The 9,845-nt window shown below is 35.9% G+C and overlaps 1 long non-coding RNA gene and 1 pseudogene across 2 annotated transcripts; both read right to left on the reverse strand.

The window, feature by feature from the left end:
- Positions 1 to 2,033: 2,033 nt before the first annotated feature.
- On the reverse strand, positions 2,034 to 2,660 carry LOC137709977 (14 kDa proline-rich protein DC2.15 pseudogene; annotated as a pseudogene). Its single transcript, XR_015963818.1, has one exon. The product of XR_015963818.1 is annotated as a 14 kDa proline-rich protein DC2.15 pseudogene (transcript).
- Positions 2,661 to 7,564: 4,904 nt separating this feature from the next.
- On the reverse strand, positions 7,565 to 8,435 carry LOC148696374 (uncharacterized). Its single transcript, XR_015963625.1, has 2 exons — positions 8,226 to 8,435; positions 7,565 to 7,999 (listed from the first exon to the last, which is right to left on the reverse strand). It is a non-coding gene; the product is annotated as an uncharacterized LOC148696374 (long non-coding RNA).
- Positions 8,436 to 9,845: the final 1,410 nt, after the last annotated feature.

The following is a 9,845-nucleotide window of genomic DNA, read 5'->3' on the forward strand; positions in this document are numbered from 1 at the left end:
TGCAAGTATCGACAAGATAATTATACTTACCACAAATTTGACAGGTTTGCATTGAAGAGTTAAATGACTGATTAAACTTGCCCTTGTTCTTGTTATTGAAAGATTTATAACCACTAGATGAAGAGTTACCACCAGATTTAGTAGTAAAATCATTTGTATTAGCAACCAATGCAGAAAGCATAGGATTAACAGAAACATTCTCAACCATAGCTTCCTCAACAAGTAACTGAGATGGAAGACTCTTCAAAGATATCACATTTTCACGACCTCTAATCATAGATCGAATAGTATTATATTCAGCGGGTAATCCATTCAAAGTGAGTATCACAATACCATCATCATAAAAAATTACCCCAGCTGCAGACAGAAAATTCCTAACTTCTTTAATTCTTTGCAAATAAACAATGATAGATTGACAGTTTGAAGTTCAGATTTCATCTGAAAAATGCTTGTTCGTGTGGCTGTGGTCAATTATTCCTTCCGACGAATCCTTAAGTCTTGAGAGCTAGTGCTGCCAATAGCACAAGAGAGAGCTGCGGAAGATAAAGTTGTTGTAATCAACTACATCAAAGCACGGTCATGTATCATTCATATCTTGTATGCATCAGACTTAATTCTTATAGAAGAACCACCATAGTTGACCTCTAAATCACGAGAACCAGTGTTAAGAAATTGTGTAGGCACAGATTGAAGCCATCCACAAAGTTCACAATACCTTGACCCTCAAGTAACAACTGCATCTGGAAATGCCATGGCAGATAATTAGAATCATTGGGCTTCAAAATTACAGAAGTCGAGATTGATGAAATCAGAGAAGTGATTGGAGATTAGACAATGTGTATTTGAGATGTTGTCACCATCGTGATAAAGAAAAACTCAAAATTTAAATTAGAAAATTGACTTGTGGCTTTTATTGAACACCTTGGGTGCAAGATACAACGCAGATTTGATATACAAATCGAAGAGAGAAGGAGTTCTTGAAAGTAAAGTTGAGGCGAAGAGAGAGACTGATAGAGATCAAAGATGGAAGCAGAAGTCGTAGAACCAAGATCAAAACTTTGCCAATCTTTAAAGCTTTTCCAGCAAAGATACCATGTAAACCAAATTAAATTGGGGTTTTACAATAGAGAGAGAGAGAGAGAGCTTTCTTGTGTATTAAGAAATGATTGACTTTCATTGATCTTGAGTGAATGAGACACAACCATTCTTATGTACTTATCTATGTTAGCTTACAAGCTAAGCTAACATTCTAACAGTTTGTATCTAACTTTCTAATCTATTGACACTTGTCAACATCTTAACAACACGTTCTTATACTCCTAACAACAATGTGGTATTCCTCCTATACATTTTATCTGATTAAAAAGAATCATATACAATATAGGAGAAGGATTTACGTGACAGTGATATACCGTCACGGTGTCGTCTCATTCCTATGAAATAAAGACATGTAAGTTAGTGGGCACATGTTCTTATTTTATTGGCACAAAACGCCGCATGACGATGTACTCGTTTAATGTTCTCTGGATATATGGGGTTGGGTTAGGCCATGTGACCTCCAACCGTGGGGTTTTGTTTGCTACCCGCACTCAAAAGTGAGTGGGACAACTAATCAAGTGTGGAGTTCTATTTCAAACGACATCGATACTATTTAAGGAGAGTTATTGCGTAATATACTCATTATGTAAAAATATTCTTCTATGTGGGACACTTAATGTATCGTACCGACAGTTCTTCACAGGAAATCATTCATCATTATTATTCAGTTCACACACAAAGATGCCTTATCTAATCAAAAGATGGTTAAATCTAGAGATTCATTTACCATGCGGTTGGCATAAGCTCGAGCCCTCTTAAAAAGAAAGTGATGAAGCATTCCGCTCAGCTGTATGTAAGAGAGCTCCCATGCAGCAGTTACTAACTGATTATCTTCTCACTTTTTTGTGTGCGTATAAGTATATTATACACACATATGGTGCGTGTGTGTATAGAGACAAACATTAAATATAAAGCATATATTGTACACATTGAAGTAAAACTTAGTAAAACTTCAAAACTGCCTTAGGGAATTAGAATTCGAGTTGTAATCTCAATGTAAGAGATATTGAAAACTTGGCAGAGGAAAATAAACATCGTCTTGTTAACCAAATACAAGAAAGAAATCAACCTAGCATGCTTTGCCTCACTTACGAGAAATACAAATAGGACAAGATATAGTTTCTTATGCACATTTGAAGCCCGCAGGGACATTCTTTGCACAACCATCAATGATCAAGCTCAAAGCAATGGGAATGTTAAGGTTGATACCAAGGATGTTGGCTTTAATGGCAGTGCAGAGGCACACAGCAACTTCAAGGTCAACAAGGCCTTCAAGCAAAGCACAACAAGGGTGATCTGGTGGGTTCCCAACAACTGCCCCAACTACCCCATTAAGCAACTTGGCACAAACCCCCAATTTTAGGCTATCTCTCGGGCAGCTCTTTGAGGCAGCACTTGGAATTGGGTTTGGTTTAGGGTTTGTGATTGGCTGATGAGGCTGCTGAGGACAAGTGTAACAGCCACTTGCAAGGACACAAAAGAGAAAGTTGACAGAGAGGAATAGAGCAAGGGTTGAAGAACTTTTGGAATCCATCTCTATGTATATATCTTCACTTAATTTATTTTGTGATAATGAAGATTGTCAAAGTCGTATTTATAGAGTGCAAATTAGAGTGATCGTACTATTGAACATATATATTGGAAATAATAATCAGTAATAAATTAACTACACATATATTCATAGTGGGAAAGCAGCATGTGAAGCATGGCTGGCATAGATTTTAGCTGCTAGCGCTCGAGATTCCACACCAAATTTGGGTGGTCTACAGTGCATGTTAAAATTTTATTACTTTAATGTATGATTAATTATTTTTGGTTATTTGGATCACAAGATCACCAATGGCCTACGTAGACACCCGTGAACATCAACTACTTCTTGTTCTTATATACATTTAATATTGATTTATTTGGTTAATTAATTCAAATGACTAAATTATTTCTAAATTATATCCCCGGATCATTACATAGGCGGAGTGACCCTTACGTCGTCCTCATTTGATCACTTCCGTGCGAGTGTTTATGCATGTATCATGTTTGCAAGCCCAAATCCTCAGAGAGGGAACCTAGCCCAATAAATCCCAACTGTATAATTTTTAAGTCTCAATTTAAATATATTCGTTCTAAAACTTATACAAACGAGAAATGATCTATTTTTCTGAAAAGAAAACCATAACCAATTATATATAAATTTTAACATCTCTGAGTCGCCTTATTGTTAAAAAAAAAAAAAAAAGAAGAGGGTAATTGACAAAAAAACTACCTCAACTATGGGTCTCATGACACTATCATACCTCATCTTTTAAAATTAACAATGTCATACTTCATATTTAGAATTTGGTCCAATGTTATACCTTCCGTTAGCTTAGCGTGAATTTCTCAGTTAAATGCTGACGTGGCTTGATCCGAGGCCCACTTTCTATTAAAAAATTAATAAAATATTATTAAAAACTAAAAAAAAATCATTTAATATTTTTTTAATATTAAAATAATAAAGAAAAGTTAAAAAAAAAAAAAAAAAAAAAAAAAAAAACCCTCTGTTCATCCCCTTCCCCCCCACCCTTCTCTTTCTTCTTCCCCATCTTCGTCTTCTTCCCCCTTCCTGCAACCCATAAAAAAGAAGAAGAAAAATAAATAAATAAAAAAAAAAAAAAACCAATTTGTCTTCGCCCGCACCCACCCTTTTCTCCCCCACCTAAGCCCAACCTGCAACCCAAAAAAGAGGAGAAAAAAAAAAAAAAAACCCATCTTTATCTTCCCCGACCACCCCTTCCTTTCTTCCCCCCTCACGTGTTCCCTAAACCCTCCGCACCCACCCTCGCACCCACTACCTACAACCCAAAAGAAAAATAAAATAAAAAAACCCAGATCTCGTTGAGGTGGAATCGGGAAACCTTCGCCAGGCCGATTTCTCGGGTGGAGAACCAGGGCGTAGAGAAAATGGATGCGAAGGGAAGAGGGTGGGTACGAGGTTGGGTGTGGAGGGTGGGTGCGAGGGTGGGTGCAAAGGGTGGAAGCGAGGGTGGGTGCAGGGAGAAGAGGGGGTGGGGGGGGGGGTTTGCAGGGGGAATACAAATTGGTTTTTTTTTTCTTTTTTTTTTTTTCTTTTTTCTGGGTTGCAGGAAGGGGAAAGAAGATGAAGATAGGGAAGAAGAGAGAGAGGAGGGGGGGAGAAGGGAACGAACCGAGGTTTTTTTTTTTTAAATTTTTATTTTAACTTTTCTTTATTATTTTTGTAACATCCCACATCGCCCAGGGGAGTGATCCTTAAATGTATATTCACATCTCTACCTAGCACGAGGCCTTTTGGGAGCTCACTGGCTTCGGGTTCTATAGGAACTCCGAAGTTAAGCGAGAATGGGGCTAGAGCAATCCCATGATGGGTGACCCACTGGGAAGTTGCTCGTGAGTTCCCAAAAACAAAACCGTGAGGGAATGCTAAGCCCAAAGCGGACAATATCGTGCTACGGTAGTGGAGTGGGCCCGGGAAGTGATCCGCTCCGGGCCGGGATGTGACAATTTGGTATCAGAGCCTAACCCTGGCCGCGCGTGTGCCGACGAGGACGTCGGGCCCCTAAGGGGGGTGGATTGTAACATCCCACATCGCCCAGGGGAGTGATCCTTAAATGTATATTCACATCTCTACCTAGCACGAGGCCTTTTGGGAGCTCACTGGCTTCGGGTTCTGTAGGAACTCCGAAGTTAAGCGAGAAGGGGGCTAGAGCAATCCCATGATGGGTGACCCACTGGGAAGTTGCTCGTGAGTTCTCAAAAACAAAACCGTGAGGGAATGGTAAGCCCAAAGCGGACAATATCGTGCTACGGTAGTGGAGTGGGCCCAGGAAGTGATCCGCTCCGGGCCGGGATGTGACAATTTTACTATTTAAAAAATATTAAATGATTTTTTTAGTTTTTAATAATATTTTATTAAATTTTTAATAGAAAGTGGGCCTCGTATCAAGCCACATTAACATTTAACTGAGAAATTCATGCCAAGCTAACGGAAGGTATAACATTGGACCAAAGTTTAAAGATGAGGTATGACATTGTCAATTTTAAAAGATGAGGTATGATAGTGTCGTGAGATCAATAGTTGTGGTAGTTTTGTGTAGTTTACCCAAAAACAAAAGGAAATTTAGTTTGGAGATGAGGTGCTTGGTAACGTAGAAGATCTGTGATACACTCAAAAAATCATAAGATAAAATTTATCCTCGGTAATGTAATGATAACAACCAATCATATATGATAATATTACAACATCCATGTGTACCATTTCAAAATACGAGCATAGCACATGAATCTAGTTAATAGTGGCCCCTCAATCTCAACTCGGGAATCAAACTATCCTACACAATACACATATGCAATTAAAAAGATAAATAAAAAGTGCGCAGTGGATGTAGCTAGGATTTAACAATCCAAAACCTACCTCTAGAAAAATCTTCGAGCTCCTAAACCAAGACAAACACGAAGTACAAAAAGACTTACAACACTCATTAGCTAGGCATGCATACTAGTAAGCAATTTTGTCTCGGACTTTGCTACTTAACCTCTCTTCAGTCTTCAAATGGAAAAGGCACGACACTAACATGGCCATTAATCACCTTCTTCTCAAACTTTTCAAGATTCTAATGCGATCATGCATAATGTATGTAATGAAATGATTTTTGAAAGTCAACTAATTACGAAATCACAACACACATTTTTTATAAGCTCATATTTATACATATTTTACATCAAATTCACTTGTCTTTTCTTACTTAGTTCCTTATATTTTTGAGTTATTTATTTTATTTTTGTGTTTTGCAGAATTTTTTCTAAGCAAAGAAGAGAAAAGGGCACAAGTGGTATTTTAAATAGCAAATTCGTAAAAACTGCCAAAGCTAATTAGCTGACTTTGGTAGTGAGTCGTGAAAAGCTCAGAATGAATTAGAGAATGAGCTATATATATTATTGGAGAGCTATGGATGTCTATTTTCTAGAACATTTTACGGATTGTTAATACCATTGTTCTAGAGAAGTTACAACTGTTCTTCTTTTGGGTTTTTCTAATCTCCTCGAACTCATGTCTTTCTTTTGTTTTAATTTAAGATCTATGTGTAACTAAATTCCAGAAGTTAGGGGTTCTTTTGAAGTCCCAAATATGATTGCAAGTTTGTTATGACATTCTGTTTGAATTTCTTTTATGAAAGGTTGAAAATTGGTTCACTACCTATGTCAGTAATCATTCTTTATATGTTTTCTAAGGATGCATACTTACTAAGCATGTATATGATTCGAATGCTATGAATATGTGTGTCTATCCTTACTGATTGAGGACCTACATATATTCTAGAGTAGTACTTGCTAATTGCAATAAATATGTGAACCAGTTTCTAGGATAAGTAAGACAACACCAGTACTTACGATGCCTAGTGATGACTCAAACTCTTTGAATGCTTAATGATTTCTACTTGTTAAATCTATTAACACATCATTCTGGATTGCATGCTAGGAACTAAGTTACGTTGAAAACACCATTCTCGTAACATACTACTTAAGAAAGTGTAATTGATAATGTTCTAACATTGAACCAACCTAAGTATCTTCGTCTGGAAACAAAGGAATTTGAATGAAACATTATATTTTTGCATGATTGTCTGGTAGTGGATAGCAATCCCCCTAACTCGTTTTCTTAATTTGTGAACTAAAATCTGTTTTTGTAATTTTATTTTTGTTTCTGTCTTGTTTTTGTTGGATTTAATTAAATACAAAATCAACTCCAAAATCTCAAAAATTTGTTTGAGTGTACCTATGTGTGTCTAGTCTAATAATTATTTTCGGTGGCTGGTTAGTAGGAACAATAGCCCACTTTTTACGATATTGTAAGTAGTTAGGTAAGACAATCTTTTGCAGGAAAGACCCCTTAGTTGCATATGCTACAATTGACAAATTTTAGTATTAATAAGGAAAATCAATAGGATATTTATGTTATCTTCTGGTGTGCTTTCAATTCTATCAAATTTCATAGTTGATTTCTAATTTAAGTGCAGGAAAAATCAATGATTAAAAACTAAAATTTCTCTTTGAAAACACAAGGACACAAATATAAGCATCATACTTCTCCCCTTATTGTCTAGAAAGGTCAAAGGTCTAAAAGTAGGAGGAAATAAAAAAAATTCCAAACCAAGGAGGAGGGCGTCAAACAAAAATTTTCGTTAGATCTGTTCACTTCTTTTTTTTTTTTTTTTTTTTTTTTTTTGTAGCACCACTTTTCAAGATAAACCGTGAATTTCCAAGATCCAAAAAATTTGTTCCATGAAATTTCACATTAGAAATAAGCATCAGATGTAATCAGTGGAAGATTAGCGGGATATAACGAAATGAGAAGGAAAAGATTTAGTTTATGTGAACCGGAACCATTTCGGAAGAATGAAAATGGAGATGAATTCGAATGGGGTAAGAACCAAGGCAATCGAAAAATCGAACATGGAAAGAAAAATATCTTCCATATTATTAAGCTCCCATTAAACAAATGCTCTCAAATAAAAATAAAAAATAACATAAAGAAATGTAGCATGCAAATGATATGAGAAGCAAAGCATTATACAGACAAGAATGATAAGACTACAGAAACACATGACAAACTAGGGCATTCTCTAAAACATAACATATTTGAGCAATATAGCCGAGAGTTGATACTACACAATGTAATTAAGTCTTATATGACCAACTTAACTTTTAATCCTTAAGCTCACCAGACGTATGCTCGAATTGTCCATCGAAGTGTTTGGGGCTAAGTGTATACGCTCAAATACATGAATGCTCTACCATAGGCTTGCAGATTGATCTCATCTCCACACATAAAAGATTCTCTTTTGGATGAAGTAGGTCCTTGTGAAAGGTTGTAATGGGGCTTCAGATACTTGGTTAATCAAATGAAAATTATGAGAATCACTAAGTCCAAGAAATTAATAGAGTGGTGAAAAGTGAAACTGATAGAGAAATGCACCAATGAACAAGCAACTTAGCAGTACATAGAGCGGTTGGATTTGAGACATGAACAAGATATAACTGCATAGTAAATTTCTAATGATTCATTTTTTCATTTACAACTACACACTTGATTTCATATGATAATAGCAACTCACTTGTGACTCACAATGACTTCTTTTCCTCTTTTGCTCTTCATTTGTAATGGTGCTTTCTTCACAAAATTTGCGACTTCAACTTTTGAACAACCTTGACTCTCTCCTTTGAAAAATGTACTCTATAAGCTTCGTAGGAGGGTAGGACATTTGAACATACGAGGTTAGGTATGAAAAATGCAAGTTTAAGAACAAAAGGCTTACATAAAGGCTCAAAATGGCTACCTTAGGGAGAAAAAATATGTAAGGCACTAGCATACACTAGTAGAAAAAAACTATTTGCACGACGAAACAATGGTTTCGTTAGGCAAAAACATGTTGATGAATAAAAATATTAAACACCTTATGCGGCAAACATATTTGTTACACAAAAGTTATTTGCATGATAGCACCAACTGTTCGTCTCGCAAAGGGTGAGAAGAAATGCAAGTAGGGGAAAATTTGGCGCCAAAACCTCATTCGACGGACATTTCCTGCAAATCCTTTGCGTGACGTGTCTTTTGTCGTGCCAAACGATCGAAATGGTCGGTGGCCCATTTAAGACTAATTATTTACTCAAGGTTTGTGGGACAAAGGTGTCGTCACACAAACACTAGTACAAAAGAGGTTATCACTGGAGGTGGAAAAATCGACAAGAAACCCCAATTACTGTCAAATTTTTTGTAAAAATCCGACATCAAATCATGCAATGTCGCATAGGAGAACCAACGCTGTTGCTACCATCACGAAAAGGGTATTGACATCGGTTAGTCCCCTTAATCCGCCACCAATAAGCAAAGTAATATAAAATAAAAAAGAACAATAACGTCACTTAAAAGTGACATCTACACTTACGTCGGCTAGAAGCGACGTTAAATTCTGATATGGTGGCGGTCCAAACCGAAATCAAGAAAAAATTAAAGAATTAAAATATCAAACCTACTGTTGGTCCTAACCGACATCACGTAACAGTTAAAGAAATAAAATACTCAAACTACTGTCGGTTTTAACCGACATTACATAACATATAGATCCAAAAAATAATTATTATGCTGTCGCCCATAAGCGACACCAAATATATTAATAATAAAAAAAAAAATTTCTGTTTTTAATTAATAATAATTTAAAAAATTATATAAAAATAAATCCCGCCATATGTCAATGAAAAAACAAACAATTTTAAGCAAACTTCATATTAAAAATAAAATTTCTACCAACTATATATTAAATTTAAAATTAACTACAATTCCTAAAAATGTACAACCCATACAAATTCTTCCCGAACTCTTGCAAAAGATTTTGAATCGGTTGTGTGGTTCATAGTTTTCAACAGCCGATTATACTTATTTTTTTCGGCAATCTTCTGAAAAATAAAAGAATTTATTAGACAAATTTCAAGGTATAATAAAATAAATCATGAAACATTTACCTTTGTTTTTTCTTTATTCCAGTATGCCACCATCGGAATATTTTTGTAATCTCTAATCTCTGCCGCTACATGTTTCGAAAATGCACTAGAATTATCACTAATGCATTTTCTAGACAAATCAAATGAACAAGGATGTTCTTTCCAATTCAGAAATGAGGGTCCGCATGTAACATCCCGTCCCAAATTTCATTTTAACGTACGTGTGAAATTACAAT

Source organism: Pyrus communis, chromosome 6 (genome assembly GCF_041283825.1).
Source record: "Pyrus communis isolate YQ-2024b chromosome 6, ASM4128382v1, whole genome shotgun sequence".
In the NCBI taxonomy this organism is placed as follows: Eukaryota; Viridiplantae; Streptophyta; class Magnoliopsida; order Rosales; family Rosaceae; genus Pyrus; species Pyrus communis.